The 24,206-nt window shown below is 34.7% G+C and overlaps 12 non-coding genes across 12 annotated transcripts; all 12 read right to left on the bottom strand.

Moving 5' to 3' along the window:
* Positions 1–1,024: 1,024 nt before the first annotated feature.
* Positions 1,025–1,110, bottom strand: TRNAR-UCU (transfer RNA arginine (anticodon UCU)). The gene is given in 2 exon segments: positions 1,025–1,060; positions 1,074–1,110. It is a non-coding gene; the product is annotated as a tRNA-Arg (tRNA).
* A 1,254-nt stretch (positions 1,111–2,364) lies between these two features.
* On the bottom strand, positions 2,365–2,450 carry TRNAR-UCU (transfer RNA arginine (anticodon UCU)). The gene is given in 2 exon segments: positions 2,365–2,400; positions 2,414–2,450. It is a non-coding gene; the product is annotated as a tRNA-Arg (tRNA).
* Positions 2,451–3,933: 1,483 nt separating this feature from the next.
* Positions 3,934–4,019, bottom strand: TRNAR-UCU (transfer RNA arginine (anticodon UCU)). The gene is given in 2 exon segments: positions 3,934–3,969; positions 3,983–4,019. It is a non-coding gene; the product is annotated as a tRNA-Arg (tRNA).
* Positions 4,020–5,483: 1,464 nt separating this feature from the next.
* Positions 5,484–5,569, bottom strand: TRNAR-UCU (transfer RNA arginine (anticodon UCU)). The gene is given in 2 exon segments: positions 5,484–5,519; positions 5,533–5,569. It is a non-coding gene; the product is annotated as a tRNA-Arg (tRNA).
* Positions 5,570–6,842: 1,273 nt separating this feature from the next.
* On the bottom strand, positions 6,843–6,928 carry TRNAR-UCU (transfer RNA arginine (anticodon UCU)). The gene is given in 2 exon segments: positions 6,843–6,878; positions 6,892–6,928. It is a non-coding gene; the product is annotated as a tRNA-Arg (tRNA).
* Positions 6,929–8,412: 1,484 nt separating this feature from the next.
* On the bottom strand, positions 8,413–8,498 carry TRNAR-UCU (transfer RNA arginine (anticodon UCU)). The gene is given in 2 exon segments: positions 8,413–8,448; positions 8,462–8,498. It is a non-coding gene; the product is annotated as a tRNA-Arg (tRNA).
* Positions 8,499–15,343: 6,845 nt separating this feature from the next.
* On the bottom strand, positions 15,344–15,429 carry TRNAR-UCU (transfer RNA arginine (anticodon UCU)). Its single transcript is given in 2 exon segments — positions 15,344–15,379; positions 15,393–15,429. It is a non-coding gene; the product is annotated as a tRNA-Arg (tRNA).
* Positions 15,430–16,893: 1,464 nt separating this feature from the next.
* TRNAR-UCU (transfer RNA arginine (anticodon UCU)) lies at positions 16,894–16,979 on the bottom strand. Its single transcript is given in 2 exon segments — positions 16,894–16,929; positions 16,943–16,979. It is a non-coding gene; the product is annotated as a tRNA-Arg (tRNA).
* Positions 16,980–18,443: 1,464 nt separating this feature from the next.
* Positions 18,444–18,529, bottom strand: TRNAR-UCU (transfer RNA arginine (anticodon UCU)). Its single transcript is given in 2 exon segments — positions 18,444–18,479; positions 18,493–18,529. It is a non-coding gene; the product is annotated as a tRNA-Arg (tRNA).
* Positions 18,530–20,013: 1,484 nt separating this feature from the next.
* On the bottom strand, positions 20,014–20,099 carry TRNAR-UCU (transfer RNA arginine (anticodon UCU)). The gene is given in 2 exon segments: positions 20,014–20,049; positions 20,063–20,099. It is a non-coding gene; the product is annotated as a tRNA-Arg (tRNA).
* Positions 20,100–21,563: 1,464 nt separating this feature from the next.
* Positions 21,564–21,649, bottom strand: TRNAR-UCU (transfer RNA arginine (anticodon UCU)). Its single transcript is given in 2 exon segments — positions 21,564–21,599; positions 21,613–21,649. It is a non-coding gene; the product is annotated as a tRNA-Arg (tRNA).
* Positions 21,650–23,132: 1,483 nt separating this feature from the next.
* Positions 23,133–23,218, bottom strand: TRNAR-UCU (transfer RNA arginine (anticodon UCU)). Its single transcript is given in 2 exon segments — positions 23,133–23,168; positions 23,182–23,218. It is a non-coding gene; the product is annotated as a tRNA-Arg (tRNA).
* Between the last annotated feature and the right edge of the window lie 988 nt (positions 23,219–24,206).

Below are 24,206 nucleotides of genomic sequence, written 5' to 3'. Positions count from 1 at the left end.
GTCCCATATATTGGGAAACCCCCAAACGTGATACCATTTTAGAAACAGCACCCCTAAACATATTGAAAACTGCTGTCAGGTAGTTTATTAACCCTTCAGGTGCTTTACAGGAATTAATGCAAAGTGGTATGACAGAAATGAAAATGTGTATTTTTACCACCTAAATGTTGCTAACTTCTAAACAGATTACTACAGCCGTCAGACTCTAAGGCCGCGATTTGGTCATGAATTGCCATGGCAAACATCAGGACAACAAAATCATGATCTGAGGGCACCAATTGTGACAACGAAGAAGCCCCCACACTCTGTTAACCATTTATAATGATGTAGTCACTATTGACAGCAGCATCTAAGGGGTTAAACAGATTTAGAAGGTGCAAATACTGATCGTGGCTGATACAGCAAGTTGTCAGCTATAGTGTACAACCAACAGATGCTGGATTGTCATCTGTATGGGGATACTATTCTCTTATATCTCAGGTCAGTTAAAAGACGTATTGGCGGTCATTAAGGGGTTAAACTTGTTTTGCCACTTTTTAGCCAAAGAATGTCCACGTTTTGCATAATGACCTAAAATTCATAACAAAAAAACATATCATCAATCTATGGATGGACTGGAGTATGCTTGTGCCAAATTTGCATTTTGTTAAGTTATAGTTGAAAAATAAGCCAAAAATATCTAGAAACCCCAAATCCAGACAGTAGAGATCGTAAAGAAATATCTTATAAACACATAAAAAATCAACTTTTAAAAAGGTTCAAATTAAAAAAAGAACTTGGGACTACTGAAAACAGGACATAGAACACCAAACACTAGACCAAAAATATGCAATAATGAATTGTGCCCTATCTGCTATCCTTTGGGTCAATGAGCCTTCAGTATCTGCTCTTTCTACATTCTTTGACAAGTTCAAACCTAAATACGACTTCTAATTTTCTAAAAACATTAATACTTTTTTTTTCCTTTTTCATATTTCCAACAACAACTGAGACAAAGTATAAATGTCACACAAACTTCAAAATACGACTCTGGTGGGACTCGAACACACAACCTTTGAATCACATCAGTTCCCTAGAAGTCCAACGCGCTATCCATTGCGCCACAGAGTCTTATATGCCAGTAGTTAATTTTAAATTACTAACAGAGTTCCCTGTTGGTAAAGTGTGGGACAGTAATGTATGCAAGACTACAAAAGGGTTCCTTTGGTTGGTTTCTAACTCTCAAGCTTTGATCTTTTTTACTTTCTACATCTTCAATGCAGTAGCCACTGAGCCTCAGAAACTTAATCCGAGAAAAATGGCTTGGAACATCAGTTTCGTTGCACGCTAATGGGACACTGGTTTGGGAAGGATATTAGTCAAAACAAAGGAAATAATTTTAGCCATATGATAAGACTATCAGAGAACATTTGTTTTAGTCCAAATTAATGCTGGTAAATTTTCTGGAGTGCTCCTGTAGATATCCTGACTTTAGCAGTCAGCTATGCTTTAATTTAGAAGTTTTTCCTTTCCTCATTCTTTCCTTTTACAGTTTTTCTAAAAATATCTAGGACTGTACATTAATGGCCAAAAGTTTTCAGACTGATACAAAATTTGGCTTTCACAAAGTTTACTGCTTCAGATTTTATAGTGGTAATTTGTGTTAACTCTAGATTATTATGAAAAGAGATCAGATGATTTGTCCAAAATTGTAAACTAATTTCTTACCATAAAAATAAACTTAATCACAAAAAACTAATTTCCGCTGAATTTCAGCTCTCCAAAAATTACCTACTTACATGAATTCAGTGATCTCGTTAGCGAAGCAGAAAGTGTTTATGAGGACAAGGCAGCTGATATCACTCTGTTCTCATCTTTAAACTTGTTTTGCCACTTTTTAGCCAAAGAATGTCCACGTTTTGCATAATGACCTAAAATTCATAACAAAAAAACATATCATCAATCTATGGATGGACTGGAGTATGCTTGTGCCAAATTTGCATTTTGTTAAGTTATAGTTGAAAAATAAGCCAAAAATATCTAGAAACCCCAAATCCAGACAGTAGAGATCATAAAGAAATATCTTATAAACACATAAAAAATCAACTTTTAAAAAGGTTCAAATTAAAAAAAGAACTTGGGACTACTGAAAACAGGACATAGAACACCAAACACTAGACCAAAAATATGCAATAATGAATTGTGCCCTATCTGCTATCCTTTGGGTCAATGAGCCTTCAGTATCTGCTCTTTCTACATTCTTTGACAAGTTCAAACCTAAATACGACTTCTAATTTTCTCTAAACATTAATACTTTTTTTTTCCTTTTTCATATTTCCAACAACAACTGAGACAAAGTATAAATGTCACACAAACTTCAAAATACGACTCTGGTGGGACTCGAACCCACAACCTTTGAATCACATCAGTTCCCTAGAAGTCCAATGCGCTATCCATTGCACCACAGAGCCCAAGTCTTTTACTTGAAGTAGGTGTTTTGTCAAATCTAGACACTCAACATTTTCCTGATGACTGGTAACAGAAAGATTTCTTTTCTCTTTGCAATTTTACTTTTGTTTTCCTATTTGTAAAGTTAAAACTGATCAGAAAGAAAAAGCATGTAATGTAAAAGAGAAAGATCTATTTCATAATAAAACTCATTACATGCACTTTTTTAGTCTTATATGCCAGGAGTTAATTTTAAATTATTAACAGAGTTCCCTGTTGGTAAAGTGTGGGAGAGTAATGTATGCAAGACTACAAAAGGGGTTCCTTTGGTTGGTTTCTAACTCTCAAGCTTTGATCTTTTTTACTTTCTACATCTTCAATGCAGTAGCCACTGAGCCTCAGAAACTTAATCCGAGAAAAATGGCTTGGAACATCAGTTTCGTTGCACGCTAATGGGACACTGGTTTGGGAAGGATATTAGTCAAAACAAAGGAAATAATTTTAGCTATATGATAAGACTATCAGAGAACATTTGTTTTAGTCCAAATTAATGCTGGTAAATTTTCTGGAGTGCTCCTGTAGATATCCTGACTTTAGCAGTCAGCTATGCTTTTCTTTAGAAGTTTTTCCTTTCCTCATTTTTTCCTTTTACAGTTTTTCTAAAAATATCTAGGACTGTACATTAATGGCCAAAAGTTTTCAGACTGATACAAAATTTGGCTTTCACAAAGTTTACTGCTTCAGATTTTATAGTGGTAATTTGTGTTAACTCTAGATTATTATGAAAAGAGATCAGATGATTTGTCCAAAATTATAAACTAATTTCTTACCATAAAAATAAACTTAATCACAAAAAACTAATTTCCGCTGAATTTCAGCTCTCCAAAAATTACCTACTTACATGAATTCAGTGATCTCGTTAGCGAAGCAGAAAGTGTTTATGAGGACAAGGCAGCTGATATCACTCTGTTCTCATCTTTAAACTTGTTTTGCCACTTTTTAGCCAAAGAATGTCCACGTTTTGCATAATGACCTAAAATTCATAACAAAAAAACATATCATCAATCTATGGATGGACTGGAGTATGATTGTGCCAAATTTGCATTTTGTTAAGTTATAGTTGAAAAATAAGCCAAAAATATCTAGAAACCCCAAATCCAGACAGTAGAAATCGTAAAGAAATATCTTATAAACACATAAAAAATCAACTTTTAAAAAGGTTCAAATTAAAAAAAGAACTTGGGACTACTGAAAACAGGACATAGAACACCAAACACTAGACCAAAAATATGCAATAATGAATTGTGCCCTATCTGCTATCCTTTGGGTCAATGAGCCTTCAGTATCTGCTCTTTCTACGTTCTTTGACAAGTTCAAACCTAAATACGACTTCTAATTTTCTCTAAACATTAATATGAAGCCCAGATCTGATACCTTAACTTTTCCTTTTTCATATTTCCAACAACAACTGAGACAAAGTATAAATGTCACACAAACTTCAAAATACGACTCTGGTGGGACTCGAACCCACAACCTTTGAATCACATCAGTTCCCTAGAAGTCCAATGCGCTATCCATTGCGCCACAGAGCCCAAGACTTTTACTTGAAGTAGGTGTTTTGTCAAATCTAGACACTCAACATTTTCCTGATGACTGGTAACAGAAAGATTTCTTTTCTCTTTGCAATTTTACTTTTGTTTTCCTATTTGTAAAGTTAAAACTGATCAGAAAGAAAAAGCATATAATGTAAAAGAGAAAGATCTATTTCATAATAAAACTCATTACATGCACTTTTTTAGTCTTATATGCCAGGAGTTAATTTTAAATTACTAACAGAGTTCCCTGTTGGTAAAGTGTGGGACAGTAATGTATGCAAGACTACAAAAGGGGTTCCTTTGGTTGGTTTCTAACTCTCAAGCTTTGATCTTTTTTACTTTCTACATCTTCAATGCAGTAGCCACTGAGCCTCAGAAACTTAATCCGAGAAAAATGGCTTGGAACATCAGTTTCGTTGCACGCTAATGGGACACTGGTTTGGGAAGGATATTAGTCAAAACAAAGGAAATAATTTTAGCCATATGATAAGACTATCAGAGAACATTTGTTTTAGTCCAAATTAATGCTGGTAAATTTTCTGGAGTGCTCCTGTAGATATCCTGACTTTAGCAGTCAGCTATGCTTTTCTTTAGAAGTTTTTCCTTTCCTCATTTTTTCCTTTTACAGTTTTTCTAAAAATATCTAGGACTGTACATTAATGGCCAAAAGTTTTCAGACTGATACAAAATTTGGCTTTCACAAAGTTTACTGCTTCAGATTTTATAGTGGTAATTTGTGTTAACTCTAGATTATTATGAAAAGAGATCAGATGATTTGTCCAAAATTGTAAACTAATTTCTTACCATAAAAATAAACTTAATCACAAAAAACTAATTTCCGCTGAATTTCAGCTCTCCAAAAATTACCTACTTACATGAATTCAGTGATCTCGTTAGCGAAGCAGAAAGTGTTTATGAGGACAAGGCAGCTGATATCACTCTGTTCTCATCTTTAAACTTGTTTTGCCACTTTTTAGCCAAAGAATGTCCACGTTTTGCATAATGACCTAAAATTCATAACAAAAAAACATATCATCAATCTATGGATGGACTGGAGTATGATTGTGCCAAATTTGCATTTTGTTAAGTTATAGTTGAAAAATAAGCCAAAAATATCTAGAAACCCCAAATCCAGACAGTAGAAATCGTAAAGAAATATCTTATAAACACATAAAAAATCAACTTTTAAAAAGGTTCAAATTAAAAAAAGAACTTGGGACTACTGAAAACAGGACATAGAACACCAAACACTAGACCAAAAATATGCAATAATGAATTGTGCCCTATCTGCTATCCTTTGGGTCAATGAGCCTTCAGTATCTGCTCTTTCTACATTTTTTGACAAGTTCAAACCTAAATACGACTTCTAATTTTCTCAAAACATTAATACTTTTTTTTTCCTTTTTCATATTTCCAACAACAACTGAGACAAAGTATAAATGTCACACAAACTTCAAAATACGACTCTGGTGGGACTCGAACACACAACCTTTGAATCACATCAGTTCCCTAGAAGTCCAACGCGCTATCCATTGCGCCACAGAGTCTTATATGCCAGTAGTTAATTTTAAATTACTAACAGAGTTTCCTGTTGGTACAGTGTGGGACAGTAATGTATGCAAGACTACAAAAGGGTTCCTTTGGTTGGTTTCTAACTCTCAAGCTTTGATCTTTTTTACTTTCTACATCTTCAATGCAGTAGCCACTGAGCCTCAGAAACTTAATCCGAGAAAAATGGCTTGGAACATCAGTTTCGTTGCACGCTAATGGGACACTGGTTTGGGAAGGATATTAGTCAAAACAAAGGAAATAATTTTAGCCATATGATAAGACTATCAGAGAACATTTGTTTTAGTCCAAATTAATGCTGGTAAATTTTCTGGAGTGCTCCTGTAGATATCCTGACTTTAGCAGTCAGCTATGCTTTAATTTAGAAGTTTTTCCTTTCCTCATTTTTTCCTTTTACAGTTTTTCTAAAAATATCTAGGACTGTACATTAATGGCCAAAAGTTTTCAGACTGATACAAAATTTGGCTTTCACAAAGTTTACTGCTTCAGATTTTATAGTGGTAATTTGTGTTAACTCTAGATTATTATGAAAAGAGATCAGATGATTTGTCCAAAAATATAAACTAATTTCTTACCATAAAAATAAACTTAATCACAAAAAACTAATTTCCGCTGAATTTCAGCTCTCCAAAAATTACCTACTTACATGAATTCAGTGATCTCGTTAGCGAAGCAGAAAGTGTTTATGAGGACAAGGCAGCTGATATCACTCTGTTCTCATCTTTAAACTTGTTTTGCCACTTTTTAGCCAAAGAATGTCCACGTTTTGCATAATGACCTAAAATTCATAACAAAAAAACATATCATCAATCTATGGATGGACTGGAGTATGCTTGTGCCAAATTTGCATTTTGTTAAGTTATAGTTGAAAAATAAGCCAAAAATATCTAGAAACCCCAAATCCAGACAGTAGAGATCGTAAAGAAATATCTTATAAACACATACAAAATCAACTTTTAAAAAGGTTCAAATTAAAAAAAGAACTTGGGACTACTGAAAACAGGACATAGAACACCAAACACTAGACCAAAAATATGCAATAATGAATTGTGCCCTATCTGCTATCCTTTGGGTCGATGAGCCTTCAGTATCTGCTCTTTCTACGTTCTTTGACAAGTTCAAACCTAAATACGACTTCTAATTTTCTCTAAACATTATTATGAAGCCCAGATCTGATACCTTAACTTTTCCTTTTTCATATTTCCAACAACAACTGAGACAAAGTATAAATGTCACACAAACTTCAAAATACGACTCTGGTGGGACTCGAACCCACAACCTTTGAATCACATCAGTTCCCTAGAAGTCCAATGCGCTATCCATTGCGCCACAGAGCCACAAGTCTTTTACTTGAAGTAGGTGTTTTGTCAAATCTAGACACTCAACATTTTCCTGATGACTGGTAACAGAAAGATTTCTTTTCTTTTTGCAATTTTACTCTTGTTTTCCTATTTGTAAAGTTAAAACTGATCAGAAAGAAAAAGCATATAATGTAAAAGAGAAAGATCTATTTCATAATAAAACTCATTACATGCACTTTTTTAGTCTTATATGCCAGGAGTTAATTTTAAATTACTAACAGAGTTCCCTGTTGGTAAAGTGTGGGACAATAATGTATGCAAGACTACAAAAGGGGTTCCTTTGGTTGGTTTCTAACTCTCAAGCTTTGATCTTTTTTACTTTCTACATCTTCAATGCAGTAGCCACTGAGCCTCAGAAACTTAATCCGAGAAAAATGGCTTGGAACATCAGTTTCGTTGCACGCTAATGGGACACTGGTTTGGGAAGGATATTAGTCAAAACAAAGGAAATAATTTTAGCCATATGATAAGACTATCAGAGAACATTTGTTTTAGTCCAAATTAATGCTGGTAAATTTTCTGGAGTGCTCCTGTAGATATCCTGACTTTAGCAGTCAGCTATGCTTTTCTTTAGAAGTTTTTCCTTTCCTCATTTTTTCCTTTTACAGTTTTTCTAAAAATATCTAGGACTGTACATTAATGGCCAAAAGTTTTCAGACTGATACAAAATTTGGCTTTCACAAAGTTTACTGCTTCAGATTTTATAGTGGTAATTTGTGTTAAGTCTAGATTATTATGAAAAGAGATCAGATGATTTGTCCAAAATTATAAACTAATTTCTTACCATAAAAATAAACTTAATCACAAAAAACAAATTTCTGCTGAATTTCAGCTCTCCAAAAATTACCTACTTACATGAATTCAGTGATCTCGTTAGCGAAGCAGAAAGTGTTTATGAGGACAAGGCAGCTGATATCACTCTGTTCTCATCTTTAAACTTGTTTTGCCACTTTTTAGCCAAAGAATGTCCACGTTTTGCATAATGACCTAAAATTCATAACAAAAAAACATATCATCAATCTATGGATGGACTGGAGTATGCTTGTGCCAAATTTGCATTTTGTTAAGTTATAGTTGAAAAATAAGCCAAAAATATCTAGAAACCCCAAATCCAGACAGTAGAGATCGTAAAGAAATATCTTATAAACACATAAAAAATCAACTTTTAAAAAGGTTCAAATTAAAAAAAGAACTTGGGACTACTGAAAACAGGACATAGAACACCAAACACTAGACCAAAAATATGCAATAATGAATTGTGCCCTATCTGCTATCCTTTGGGTCAATGAGCCTTCAGTATCTGCTCTTTCTACGTTCTTTGACAAGTTCAAACCTAAATACGACTTCTAATTTTCTCTAAACATTAATATGAAGCCCAGATCTGATACCTTAACTTTTCCTTTTTCATATTTCCAACAACAACTGAGACAAAGTATAAATGTCACACAAACTTCAAAATACGACTCTGGTGGGACTCGAACCCACAACCTTTGAATCACATCAGTTCCCTAGAAGTCCAATGCGCTATCCATTGCGCCACAGAGCCACAAGTAACATAGTAACATAGTTAGTAAGGCCGAAAAAAGACATTTGTCCATCCAGTTCAGCCTATATTCCATCATAATAAATACCCAGATCTACGTCCTTCTACAGAACCTAATAATTGTATGATACAATATTGTTCTGCTCCAGGAAGACATCCAGGCCTCTCTTGAACCCCTCGACTGAGTTCGCCATCACCACCTCCTCAGGCAAGCAATTCCAGATTCTCACTGCCCTAACAGTAAAGAATCCTCTTCTATGTTGGTGGAAAAACCTTCTCTCCTCCAGACGCAAAGAATGCCCCCTTGTGCCCGTCACCTTCCTTGGTATAAACAGATCCTCAGCGAGATATTTGTATTGTCCCCTTATATACTTATACATGGTTATTAGATCGCCCCTCAGTCGTCTTTTTTCTAGACTAAATAATCCTAATTTCGCTAATCTATCTGGGTATTGTAGTTCTCCCATCCCCTTTATTAATTTTGTTGCCCTCCTTTGTACTCTCTCTAGTTCCATTATATCCTTCCTGAGCACCGGTGCCCAAAACTGGACACAGTACTCCATGTGCGGTCTAACTAGGGATTTGTACAGAGGCAGTATAATGCTCTCATCATGTGTATCCAGACCTCTTTTAATGCACCCCATGATCCTGTTTGCCTTGGCAGCTGCTGCCTGGCACTGGCTGCTCCAGGTAAGTTTATCATTAACTAGGATCCCCAAGTCCTTCTCCCTGTCAGATTTACCCAGTGGTTTCCCGTTCAGTGTGTAATGGTGATATTGATTCCCTCTTCCCATGTGTATAACCTTACATTTATCATTGTTAAACCTCATCTGCCACCTTTCAGCCCAAGTTTCCAACTTATCCAGATCCATCTGTAGCAGAATACTATCGTCTCTTGTATTAACTGCTTTACATAGTTTTGTATCATCTGCAAATATCGATATTTTACTGTGTAAACCTTCTACCAGATCATTAATGAATATGTTGAAGAGAACAGGTCCCAATACTGACCCCTGCGGTACCCCACTGGTCACAGCGACCCAGTTAGAGACTATACCATTTATAACCACCCTCTGCTTTCTATCACTAAGCCAGTTACTAACCCATTTACACACATTTTCCCCCAGACCAAGCATTCTCATTTTGTGTAGCAACCTCTTGTGCGGCACGGTATCAAACGCTTTGGAAAAATCGAGATATACCACGTCCAATGACTCACCGTGGTCCAGTCTATAGCTTACCTCTTCATAAAAACTGATTAGATTGGTTTGACAGGAGCGATTTCTCATAAACCCATGCTGATATGGAGTTAAACAGTTATTCTCATTGAGATAATCCAGAATAACATCCCTCAGAAACCCTTCAAATATTTTACCAACAATAGAGGTTAGACTTACTGGCCTATAATTTCCAGGTTCACTTTTAGAGCCCTTTTTGAATATTGGCACCACATTTGCTATGCGCCAGTCCTGCGGAACAGACCCTGTCGCTATAGAGTCACTAAAAATAAGAAATAATGGTTTATCTATTACATTACTTAGTTCTCTTAGTACTCGTGGGTGTATGCCATCCGGACCCGGAGATTTATCTATTTTAATCTTATTTAGCTGGTTTCGCACCTCTTCTTGGGTTAGATTGGTGACCCTTAATATAGGGTTTTCATTGTTTCTTGGGATTTCACCTAGCATTTCATTTTCCACCGTGAATACCGTGGAGAAAAAGGTGTTTAATATGTTAGCTTTTTCCTCGTCATCTACAACCATTCTTTCCTCACTATTTTTTAAGGGGCCTACATTTTCAGTTTTTATTCTTTTACTATTGATATAGTTGAAGAACAGTTTGGGATTAGTTTTACTCTCCTTAGCAATGTGCTTCTCTGTTTCCTTTTTGGCAGCTTTAATTAGTTTTTTAGATAAAGTATTTTTCTCCCTATAGTTTTTTAGAGCTTCAATGGTGCCATCCTGCTTTAGTAGTGCAAATGCTTTCTTTTTACTGTTAATTGCCTGTCTTACTTCTTTGTTTAGCCACATTGGGTTTTTCCTATTTCTAGTCCTTTTATTCCCACAAGGTATAAACCGCTTACACTGCCTATTTAGGATGTTCTTAAACATTTCCCATTTATTATCTGTATTCTCATTTCTGAGGATATTGTCCCAGTCTACCAGATTAAGGGCATCTCTAAGCTGTTCAAACTTTGCCTTCCTAAAGTTCAATGTTTTTGTGACTCCCTGACAAGTCCCCCTAGTGAAAGACAGGTGAAACTGCACAATATTGTGGTCGCTATTTCCTAAATGCCCAACCACCTGCAGATTTGTTATTCTGTCAGGTCTATTAGATAGTATTAGGTCTAAAAGTGCTGCTCCTCTGGTTGGATTCTGCACCAATTGTGAAAGATAATTTTTCTTGGTTATTAGCAGAAACCTGTTGCCTTTATGGGTTTCACAGGTTTCTGTTTCCCAGTTAATATCCGGGTAGTTAAAGTCCCCCATAACCAGGACCTCATTATGGGTTGCAGCTTCATCTATCTGCTTTAGAAGTAGACTTTCCATGCTTTCTGTTATATTTGGGGGTTTGTAACAGACCCCAATGAGAATTTTGTTACCATTTTTCCCTCCATGAATTTCAACCCATATGGACTCGACATCCTCATTCCCTTCGCTAATATCCTCCCTTAAAGTGGACTTTAGACAAGACTTTACATAGAGACAAACCCCTCCTCCTCTCCGATTTTTACGATCCTTTCTAAACAGACTGTAACCCTGTAAGTTAACTGCCCAGTCATAGCTTTCATCTAACCATGTCTCGGTTATTCCCACTATGTCAAAGTTACCTGTAGATATTTCTGCTTCTAGTTCTTCCATCTTGTTTGTCAGGCTTCTGGCGTTTGCGAGCATGCAGTTTAGAGGATTTTGTTTTGTTCCAATCTCCTCACTGTGGATTGTTTTAGAAATGTTCTTACCTCCCTTCTGAGTATGTTTTCCTGGGTCGTCTTTGTTCGAGTCTAATGTTTTTCTTCCCGTCCCCTCTTCTTCTAGTTTAACGCCCTCCTGATGAGTGTAGCGAGTCTTCTGGCGAATGTGTGTTTCCCAGGTTTGTTGAGGTGTAGTCCGTCTCTGGCGAGGAGTCCATCATACCAGTAATTCACACCGTGGTCCAGGAATCCAAATCCTTGTTGTCTGCACCATCGTCTTAGCCAGTTGTTTGCATCAAGGATCCTGTTCCATCTCCTGGTGCCATGCTCGTCTACTGGAAGGATAGAAGAAAAAACTACCTGTGCATCCAGTTCTTTTACTTTCTTCCCCAACTCTTCAAAGTCCTTGCAGATTGTCGGTAGGTCCTTCCTTGCCGTGTCATTGGTGCCAACATGTATCAGAAGAAATGGGTGGACGTCCTTGGAGCTGAAGAGCTTTGGTATCCTATCGGTCACATCCTTGATCATCGCACCTGGAAGGCAGCATACTTCTCTTGCAGTTATGTCCGGTCTGCAGATGGCTGCTTCGGTGCCTCTCAGTAGTGAGTCTCCCACCACCACCACTCTTCGTTGCTTCTTGGCTGTACTTTTTGCTGTCACTTGTTGCTGTGTGCCCTTTTCTTTTTTGCTTGCTGGTATTGCTTCATTCTTAGGTGTGCCATCTTCATCCTCTACAAAGATTTGATATCGGTTCTTCAGTTGTGTGGTTGGTGATTTCTCCATGGTCTTCTTGCTTCTTTTGGTCACATGCTTCCACTCATCTGCTTTTGGAGGTGCTCTGACACTTTTTGCACCTTCTGTGACCAGTAGAGATGCTTCTGTTCTGTCTAGAAAGTCTTCATTCTCTTTGATGAGTTTCAAGTCTTTTACTTGAAGTAGGTGTTTTGTCAAATCTAGACACTCAACATTTTCCTGATGACTGGTAACAGAAAGATTTCTTTTCTTTTTGCAATTTTACTCTTGTTTTCCTATTTGTAAAGTTAAAACTGATCAGAAAGAAAAAGCATATAATGTAAAAGAGAAAGATCTATTTCATAATAAAACTCATTACATGCACTTTTTTAGTCTTATATGCCAGGAGTTAATTTTAAATTACTAACAGAGTTCCCTGTTGGTAAAGTGTGGGACAATAATGTATGCAAGACTACAAAAGGGGTTCCTTTGGTTGGTTTCTAACTCTCAAGCTTTGATCTTTTTTACTTTCTACATCTTCAATGCAGTAGCCACTGAGCCTCAGAAACTTAATCCGAGAAAAATGGCTTGGAACATCAGTTTCGTTGCACGCTAATGGGACACTGGTTTGGGAAGGATATTAGTCAAAACAAAGGAAATAATTTTAGCCATATGATAAGACTATCAGAGAACATTTGTTTTAGTCCAAATTAATTCTGGTAAATTTTCTGGAGTGCTCCTGTAGATATCCTGACTTTAGCAGTCAGCTACGCTTTTCTTTAGAAGTTTTTCCTTTCCTCATTATTTCCTTTTACAGTTTTTCTAAAAATATCTAAGACTGTACATTAATGGCCAAAAGTTTTCAGACTGATACAAAATTTGGCTTTCACAAAGTTTACTGCTTCAGATTTTATAGTGGTAATTTGTGTTAAGTCTAGATTATTATGAAAAGAGATCAGATGATTTGTCCAAAATTATAAACTAATTTCTTACCATAAAAATAAACTTAATCACAAAAAACTAATTTCCGCTGAATTTCAGATCTCCAAAAATTACCTACTTACATGAATTCAGTGATCTCGTTAGCGAAGCAGAAAGTGTTTATGAGGACAAGGCAGCTGATATCACTCTGTTCTCATCTTTAAACTTGTTTTGCCACTTTTTAGCCAAAGAATGTCCACGTTTTGCATAATGACCTAAAATTCATAACAAAAAAACATATCATCAATCTATGGATGGACTGGAGTATGATTGTGCCAAATTTGCATTTTGTTAAGTTATAGTTGAAAAATAAGCCAAAAATATCTAGAAACCCCAAATCCAGACAGTAGAAATCGTAAAGAAATATCTTATAAACACATAAAAAATCAACTTTTAAAAAGGTTCAAATTAAAAAAAGAACTTGGGACTACTGAAAACAGGACATAGAACACCAAACACTAGACCAAAAATATGCAATAATGAATTGTGCCCTATCTGCTATCCTTTGGGTCAATGAGCCTTCAGTATCTGCTCTTTCTGCATTCTTTGACAAGTTCAAACCTAAATACGACTTCTAATTTTCTCTAAACATTAATACTTTTTTTTTCCTTTTTCATATTTCCAACAACAACTGAGACAAAGTATAAATGTCACACAAACTTCAAAATACGACTCTGGTGGGACTCGAACCCACATCAGTTCCCTAGAAGTCCAATGCGCTATCCATTGCGCCACAGAGCCCAAGTCTTTTACTTGAAGTAGGTGTTTTGTCAAATCTAGACACTCAACATTTTCCTGATGACTGGTAACAGAAAGATTTCTTTTCTTTTTGCAATTTTACTCTTGTTTTCCTATTTGTAAAGTTAAAACTGATCAGAAAGAAAAAGCATATAATGTAAAAGAGAAAGATCTATTTCATAATAAAACTCATTACATGTACTTTTTTAGTCTTATATGCCAGGAGTTAATTTTAAATTACTAACAGAGTTCCCTGTTGGTAAAGTGTGGGACAATAATGTATGCAAGACTACAAAAGGGGTTCCTTTGGTTGGTTTCTAACTCTCAAGCTTTGATCTTTTTTACTTTCTACATCTTCAATGCAGTAGCCACTGAGCCTCAGAAACTTAATCCGAGAAAAATGGCTTGGAACATCAGTTTCGTTGCACGCTAATGGGACACTGGTTTGGGAAGGATATTAGTCAAAACAAAGGAAATAATTTTAGCCATATGATAAGACTATCAGAGAACATTTGTTTTAGTCCAAATTAATGCTGGTAAATTTTCTTGAGTGCTCCTGTAGATATCCTGACTTTAGCAGTCAGCTATGCTTTTCTTTAGAAGTTTTTCCTTTCCTCATTTTTTCCTTTTACAGTTTTTCTAAAAATGTCTAGGACTGTACATTAATGGCCAAAAGTTTTCAGACTGATACAAAATTTGGCTTTCACAAAGTTTACTGCTTCAGATTTTATAGTGGTAATTTGTGTTAAGTCTAGATTATTATGAAAAGAGATCAGATGATTTGTCCAAAATTATAAACTAATTTCTTACCATAAAAATAAACTTAATCACAAAAAACTAATTTCTGCTGAATTTCAGCTCTCCAAAAATTACCTACTTACATGAATTCAGTGATCTCGTTAGCGAAGCAGAAAGTGTTTATGAGGACAAGGCAGCTGATATCACTCTGTTCTCATCTTTAAACTTGTTTTGCCACTTTTTAGCCAAAGAATGTCCACGTTTTGCATAATGACCTAAAATTCATAACAAAAAAACATATCATCAATCTATGGATGGACTGGAGTATGCTTGTGCCAAATTTGCATTTTGTTAAGTTATAGTTGAAAAATAAGCCAAAAATATCTAGAAACCCCAAATCCAGACAGTAGAGATCGTAAAGAAATATCTTATAAACACATACAAAATCAACTTTTAAAAAGGTTCAAATTAAAAAAAGAACTTGGGACTACTGAAAACAGGACATAGAACACCAAACACTAGACCAAAAATATGCAATAATGAATTGTGCCCTATCTGCTATCCTTTGGGTCGATGAGCCTTCAGTATCTGCTCTTTCTACGTTCTTTGACAAGTTCAAACCTAAATACGACTTCTAATTTTCTCTAAACATTAATATGAAGCCCAGATCTGATACCTTAACTTTTCCTTTTTCATATTTCCAACAACAACTGAGACAAAGTATAAATGTCACACAAACTTCAAAATACGACTCTGGTGGGACTCGAACCCACAACCTTTGAATCACATCAGTTCCCTAGAAGTCCAATGCGCTATCCATTGCGCCACAGAGCCACAAGTCTTTTACTTGAAGTAGGTGTTTTGTCAAATCTAGACACTCAACATTTTCCTGATGACTGGTAACAGAAAGATTTCTTTTCTTTTTGCAATTTTACTCTTGTTTTCCTATTTGTAAAGTTAAAACTGATCAGAAAGAAAAAGCATATAATGTAAAAGAGAAAGATCTATTTCATAATAAAACTCATTACATGCACTTTTTTAGTCTTATATGCCAGGAGTTAATTTTAAATTACTAACAGAGTTCCCTGTTGGTAAAGTGTGGGACAATAATGTATGCAAGACTACAAAAGGGGTTCCTTTGGTTGGTTTCTAACTCTCAAGCTTTGATCTTTTTTACTTTCTACATCTTCAATGCAGTAGCCACTGAGCCTCAGAAACTTAATCCGAGAAAAATGGCTTGGAACATCAGTTTCATTGCACGCTAATGGGACACTGGTTTGGGAAGGATATTAGTCAAAACAAAGGAAATAATTTTAGCCATATGATAAGACTATCAGAGAACATTTGTTTTAGTCCAAATTAATGCTGGTAAATTTTCTGGAGTGCTCCTGTAGATATCCTGACTTTAGCAGTCAGCTATGCTTTTCTTTAGAAGTTTTTCCTTTCCTCATTTTTTCCTTTTACAGTTTTTCTAAAAATATCTAGGACTGTACATTAATGGCCAAAAGTTTTCAGACTGATACAAAATTTGGCTTTCACAAAGTTTACTGCTTCAGATTTTATAGTGGTAATTTGTGTTAAGTCTAGATTATTATGAAAAGAGATCAGATGATTTGTCCAAAATTATAAACTAATTTCTTACCATAAAAATAAACTTAATCACAAAAAACTAATTTCTGCTGAATTTCAGCTCTCCAAAAATTACCTACTTACATGAATTCAGTGATCTCGTTAGCGAAGCAGAAAGTGTTTATGAGGACAAGGCAGCTGATATCACTCTGTTCTCATCTTTAAACTTGTTTTGCCACTTTTTAGCCAAAGAATGTCCACGTTTTGCATAATGACCTAAAATTCATAACAAAAAAACATATCATCAATCTATGGATGGACTGGAGTATGCTTGTGCCAAATTTGCATTTTGTTAAGTTATAGTTGAAAAATAAGCCAAAAATATCTAGAAACCCCAAATCCAGACAGTAGAGATCGTAAAGAAATATCTTATAAACACATAAAAAATCAACTTTTAAAAAGGTTCAAATTAAAAAAAGAACTTGGGACTACTGAAAACAGGACATAGAACCCAAACACTAGACCAAAAATATGCAATAATGAATTGTGCCCTATCTGCTATCCTTTGGGTAAATGAGCCTTCAGTATCTGCTCTTTCTACATTCTTTGACAAGTTCAAACCTAAATACGACTTCTAATTTTCTCTAAACATTAATACTTTTTTTTTCCTCTTTCATATTTCCAACAACAACTGAGACAAAGTATAAATGTCACACAAACTTCAAAATACGACTCTGGTGGGACTCGAACCCACAACCTTTGAATCACATCAGTTCCCTAGAAGTCCAATGCGCTATCCATTGCGCCACAGAGCCCAAGTCTTTTACTTGAAGTAGGTGTTTTGTCAAATCTAGACACTCAACATTTTCCTGATGACTGGTAACAGAAAGATTTCTTTTCTTTTTGCAATTTTACTTTTGTTTTCCTATTTGTAAAGTTAAAACTGATCAGAAAGAAAAAGCATATAATGTAAAAGAGAAAGATCTATTTAATAATAAAACTCATTACATGCACTTTTTTAGTCTTATATGCCAGGAGTTAATTTTAAATTACTAACAGAGTTCCCTGTTGGTACAGTGTGGGACAGTAATGTATGCAAGACTACAAAAGGGGTTCCTTTGGTTGGTTTCTAACTCTCAAGCTTTGATCTTTTTTACTTTCTACATCTTCAATGCAGTAGCCACTGAGCCTCAGAAACGTAATCCGAGAAAAATGGCTTGGAACATCAGTTTCGTTGCACGCTAATGGGACACTGGTTTGGGAAGGATATTAGTCAAAACAAAGGAAATAATTTTAACCATATGATAAGACTATCAGAGAACATTTGTTTTAGTCCAAATTAATGCTGGTAAATTTTCTGGAGTGCTCCTGTAGATATCCTGACTTTAGCAGTCAGCTATGTTTTTCTTTAGAAGTTTTTCCTTTCCTCATTTTTTCCTTTTACAGTTTTTCTAAAAATATCTAGGACTGTACATTAATGGCCAAAAGTTTTCAGACTGATACAAAATTTGGCTTTCACAAAGTTTACTGCTTCAGATTTTATAGTGGTAATTTGTGTTAACTCTAGATTATTATGAAAAGAGATCAGATGATTTGTCCAAAATTGTAAACTAATTTCTTACCATAAAAATAAACTTAATCACAAAAAACTAATTTCCGCTGAATTTCAGATCTCCAAAAATTACCTACTTACATGAATTCAGTGATCTCGTTAGCGAAGCAGAAAGTGTTTATGAGGACAAGGCAGCTGATATCACTCTGTTCTCATCTTTAAACTTGTTTTGCCACTTTTTAGCCAAAGAATGTCCACGTTTTGCATAATGACCTAAAATTCATAACAAAAAAACATATCATCAATCTATGGATGGACTGGAGTATGATTGTGCCAAATTTGCATTTTGTTAAGTTATAGTTGAAAAATAAGCCAAAAATATCTAGAAACCCCAAATCCAGACAGTAGAAATCGTAAAGAAATATCTTATAAACACATAAAAAATCAACTTTTAAAAAGGTTCAAATTAAAAAAAGAACTTGGGACTACTGAAAACAGGACATAGAACACCAAACACTAGACCAAAAATATGCAATAATGAATTGTGCCCTATCTGCTATCCTTTGGGTCAATGAGCCTTCAGTATCTGCTCTTTCTACATTCTTTGACAAGTTCAAACCTAAATACGACTTCTAATTTTCTCTAAACATTAATACTTTTTTTTTCCTTTTTCATATTTCCAACAACAACTGAGACAAAGTATAAATGTCACACAAACTTCAAAATACGACTCTGGTGGGACTCGAACCCACAACCTTTGAATCACATCAGTTCCCTAGAAGTCCAATGCGCTATCCATTGCGCCACAGAGCCACAAGTTTTTTACTTGAAGTAGGTGTTTTGTCAAATCTAGACACTCAACATTTTCCTGATGACTGGTAACAGAAAGATTTCTTTTCTCTTTGCAATTTTACTTTTGTTTTCCTATTTGTAAAGTTAAAACTGATCAGAAAGAAAAAGCATATAATGTAAAAGAGAAAGATCTATTTCATAATAAAACTCATTACATGCACTTTTTTAGTCTTATATGCCAGGAGTTAATTTTAAATTATTAACAGAGTTCCCTGTTGGTAAAGTGTGGGACAGTAATGTATGCAAGACTACAAAAGGGGTTCGTTTGGTTGGTTTCTAACTCTCAAGCTTTGATCTTTTTTACTTTCTACATCTTCAATGCAGTAGCCACTGAGCCTCAGAAACTTAATCCGAGAAAAATGGCTTGGAACATCAGTTTCGTTGCACGCTAATGGGACACTGGTTTGGGAAGGATATTAGTCAAAACAAAGGAAATAATTTTAGCTATATGATAAGACTATCAGAGAACATTTGTTTTAGTCCAAATTAATGCTGGTAAATTTTCTGGAGTGCTCCTGTAGATATCCTGACTTTAGCAGTCAGCTATGCTTTTCTTTAGAAGTTTTTCCTTTCCTCATTTTTTCCTTTTACAGTTTTTCTAAAAATATCTAGGACTGTACATTAATGGCCAAAAGTTTTCAGACTGATACAAAATTTGGCTTTCACAAAGTTTACTGCTTCAGATTTTATAGTGGTAATTTGTGTTAACTCTAGATTATTATGAAAAGAGATCAGATGATTTGTCCAAAATTATAAACTAATTTCTTACCATAAAAATAAACTTAATCACAAAAAACTAATTTCCGCTGAATTTCAGCTCTCCAAAAATTACCTACTTACATGAATTCAGTGATCTCGTTAGCGAAGCAGAAAGTGTTTATGAGGACAAGGCAGCTGATATCACTCTGTTCTCATCTTTAAACTTGTTTTGCCACTTTTTAGCCAAAGAATGTCCACGTTTTGCATAATGACCTAAAATTCATAACAAAAAAACATATCATCAATCTATGGATGGACTGGAGTATGATTGTGCCAAATTTGCATTTTGTTAAGTTATAGTTGAAAAATAAGCCAAAAATATCTAGAAACCCCAAATCCAGACAGTAGAAATCGTAAAGAAATATCTTATAAACACATAAAAAATCAACTTTTAAAAAGGTTCAAATTAAAAAAAGAACTTGGGACTACTGAAAACAGGACATAGAACACCAAACACTAGACCAAAAATATGCAATAATGAATTGTGCCCTATCTGCTATCCTTTGGGTCAATGAGCCTTCAGTATCTGCTCTTTCTACGTTCTTTGACAAGTTCAAACCTAAATACGACTTCTAATTTTCTCTAAACATTAATATGAAGCCCAGATCTGATACCTTAACTTTTCCTTTTTCATATTTCCAACAACAACTGAGACAAAGTATAAATGTCACACAAACTTCAAAATACGACTCTGGTGGGACTCGAACCCACAACCTTTGAATCACATCAGTTCCCTAGAAGTCCAATGCGCTATCCATTGCGCCACAGAGCCCAAGTCTTTTACTTGAAGTAGGTGTTTTGTCAAATCTAGACACTCAACATTTTCCTGATGACTGGTAACAGAAAGATTTCTTTTCTCTTTGCAATTTTACTTTTGTTTTCCTATTTGTAAAGTTAAAACTGATCAGAAAGAAAAAGCATATAATGTAAAAGAGAAAGATCTATTTCATAATAAAACTCATTACATGCACTTTTTTAGTCTTATATGCCAGGAGTTAATTTTAAATTACTAACAGAGTTCCCTGTTGGTAAAGTGTGGGACAGTAATGTATGCAAGACTACAAAAGGGGTTCCTTTGGTTGGTTTCTAACTCTCAAGCTTTGATCTTTTTTACTTTCTACATCTTCAATGCAGTAGCCACTGAGCCTCAGAAACTTAATCCGAGAAAAATGGCTTGGAACATCAGTTTCGTTGCACGCTAATGGGACACTGGTTTGGGAAGGATATTAGTCAAAACAAAGGAAATAATTTTAGCCATATGATAAGACTATCAGAGAACATTTGTTTTAGTCCAAATTAATGCTGGTAAATTTTCTGGAGTGCTCCTGTAGATATCCTGACTTTAGCAGTCAGCTATGCTTTTCTTTAGAAGTTTTTCCTTTCCTCATTTTTTCCTTTTACAGTTTTTCTAAAAATATCTAGGACTGTACATTAATGGCCAAAAGTTTTCAGACTGATACAAAATTTGGCTTTCACAAAGTTTACTGCTTCAGATTTTATAGTGGTAATTTGTGTTAACTCTAGATTATTATGAAAAGAGATCAGATGATTTGTCCAAAATTGTAAACTAATTTCTTACCATAAAAATAAACTTAATCACAAAAAACTAATTTCCGCTGAATTTCAGATCTCCAAAAATTACCTACTTACATGAATTCAGTGATCTCGTTAGCGAAGCAGAAAGTGTTTATGAGGACAAGGCAGCTGATATCACTCTGTTCTCATCTTTAAACTTGTTTTGCCACTTTTTAGCCAAAGAATGTCCACGTTTTGCATAATGACCTAAAATTCATAACAAAAAAACATATCATCAATCTATGGATGGACTGGAGTATGATTGTGCCAAATTTGCATTTTGTTAAGTTATAGTTGAAAAATAAGCCAAAAATATCTAGAAACCCCAAATCCAGACAGTAGAAATCATAAAGAAATATCTTATAAACACATAAAAAATCAACTTTTAAAAAGGTTCAAATTAAAAAAAGAACTTGGGACTACTGAAAACAGGACATAGAACACCAAACACTAGACCAAAAATATGCAATAATGAATTGTGCCCTATCTGCTATCCTTTGGGTCAATGAGCCTTCAGTATCTGCTCTTTCTACATTCTTTGACAAGTTCAAACCTAAATACGACTTCTAATTTTCTCTAAACATTAATACTTTTTTTTTCCTTTTTCATATTTCCAACAACAACTGAGACAAAGTATAAATGTCACACAAACTTCAAAATACGACTCTGGTGGGACTCGAACCCACAACCTTTGAATCACATCAGTTCCCTAGAAGTCCAATGCGCTATCCATTGCGCCACAGAGCCCAAGTCTTTTACTTGAAGTAGGTGTTTTGTCAAATCTAGACACTCAACATTTTCCTGATGACTGGTAACAGAAATATTTCTTTTCTCTTTGCAATTTTACTTTTGTTTTCCTATTTGTAAAGTTAAAAATGATCAGAAAGAAAAAGCATATAATGTAAAAGAGAAAGATCTATTTCATAATAAAACTCATTACATGCACTTTTTTAGTCTTATATGCCAGGAGTTAATTTTAAATTATTAACAGAGTTCCCTGTTGGTAAAGTGTGGGACAGTAATGTATGCAAGACTACAAAAGGGGTTCCTTTGGTTGGTTTCTAACTCTCAAGCTTTGATCTTTTTTACTTTCTACATCTTCAATGCAGTAGCCACTGAGCCTCAGAAACTTAATCCGAGAAAAATGGCTTGGAACATCAGTTTCGTTGCACGCTAATGGGACACTGGTTTGGGAAGGATATTAGTCAAAACAAAGGAAATAATTTTAGCTATATGATTAGACTATCAGAGAACATTTGTTTTAGTCCAAATTAATGCTGGTAAATTTTCTGGAGTGCTCCTGTAGATATCCTGACTTTAGCAGTCAGCTATGCTTTTCTTTAGAAGTTTTTCCTTTCCTCATTTTTTCCTTTTACAGTTTTTCTAAAAATATCTAGGACTGTACATTAATGGCCAAAAGTTTTCAGACTGATACAAAATTTGGCTTTCACAAAGTTTACTGCTTCAGATTTTATAGTGGTAATTTGTGTTAACTCTAGATTATTATGAAAAGAGATCAGATGATTTGTCCAAAATTATAAACTAATTTCTTACCATAAAAATAAACTTAATCACAAAAAACTAATTTCCGCTGAATTTCAGCTCTCCAAAAATTACCTACTTACATGAATTCAGTGATCTCGTTAGCGAAGCAGAAAGTGTTTATGAGGACAAGGCAGCTGATATCACTCTGTTCTCATCTTTAAACTTGTTTTGCCACTTTTTAGCCAAAGAATGTCCACGTTTTGCATAATGACCTAAAATTCATAACAAAAAAACATATCATCAATCTATGGATGGACTGGAGTATGATTGTGCCAAATTTGCATTTTGTTAAGTTATAGTTGAAAAATAAGCCAAAAATATCTAGAAACCCCAAATCCAGACAGTAGAAATCGTAAAGAAATATCTTATAAACACATAAAAAATCAACTTTTAAAAAGGTTCAAAATAAAAAAAGAACTTGGGACTACTGAAAACAGGACATAGAACACCAAACACTAGACCAAAAATATGCAATAATGAATTGTGCCCTATCTGCTATCCTTTGGGTCAATGAGCCTTCAGTATCTGCTCTTTCTACGTTCTTTGACAAGTTCAAACCTAAATACGACTTCTAATTTTCTCTAAACATTAATATGAAGCCCAGATCTGATACCTTAACTTTTCCTTTTTCATATTTCCAACAACAACTGAGACAAAGTATAAATATCACACAAACTTCAAAATACGACTCTGGTGGGACTCGAACCCACAACCTTTGAATCACATCAGTTCCCTAGAAGTCCAATGCGCTATCCATTGCGCCACAGAGCCACAAGTCTTTTACTTGAAGTAGGTGTTTTGTCAAATCTAGACACTCAACATTTTCCTGATGACTGGTAACAGAAAGATTTCTTTTCTCTTTGCAATTTTACTTTTGTTTTCCTATTTGTAAAGTTAAAACTGATCAGAAAGAAAAAGCATATAATGTATAAGAGAAAGATCTATTTCATAATAAAACTCATTACATGCACTTTTTTAGTCTTATATGCCAGGAGTTAATTTTAAATTATTAACAGAGTTCCCTGTTGGTAAAGTGTGGGACAGTAATGTATGCAAGACTACAAAAGGGGTTCCTTTGGTTGGTTTCTAACTCTCAAGCTTTGATCTTTTTTACTTTCTACATCTTCAATGCAGTAGCCACTGAGCCTCAGAAACTTAATCCGAGAAAAATGGCTTGGAACATCAGTTTCGTTGCACGCTAATGGGACACTGGTTTGGGAAGGATATTAGTCAAAACAAAGAAAATAATTTTAGCTATATGATAAGACTATCAGAGAACATTTGTTTTAGTCCAAATTAATGCTGGTAAATTTTCTGGAGTGCTCCTGTAGATATCCTGACTTTAGCAGTCAGCTATGCTTTTCTTTAGAAGTTTTTCCTTTCCTCATTTTTTCCTTTTACAGTTTTTCTAAAAATATCTAGGACTGTACATTAATGGCCAAAAGTTTTCAGACTGATACAAAATTTGGCTTTCACAAAGTTTACTGCTTCAGATTTTATAGTGGTAATTTGTGTTAACTCTAGATTATTATGAAAAGAGATCAGATGATTTGTCCAAAATTATAAACTAATTTCTTACCATAAAAATAAACTTAATCACAAAAAACTAATTTCCGCTGAATTTCAGCTCTCCAAAAATTACCTACTTACATGAATTCAGTGATCTCGTTAGCGAAGCAGAAAGTGTTTATGAGGACAAGGCAGCTGATATCACTCTGTTCTCATCTTTAAACTTGTTTTGCCACTTTTTAGCCAAAGA

Source organism: Ranitomeya imitator, chromosome 1 (genome assembly GCF_032444005.1).
Source record: "Ranitomeya imitator isolate aRanImi1 chromosome 1, aRanImi1.pri, whole genome shotgun sequence".
Lineage (NCBI taxonomy): Eukaryota > Metazoa > Chordata > Amphibia > Anura > Dendrobatidae > Ranitomeya > Ranitomeya imitator.
The sequence above is the reverse complement of the archived record's forward strand: the minus strand, read 5'-3'. Positions and strand labels throughout refer to the sequence as shown.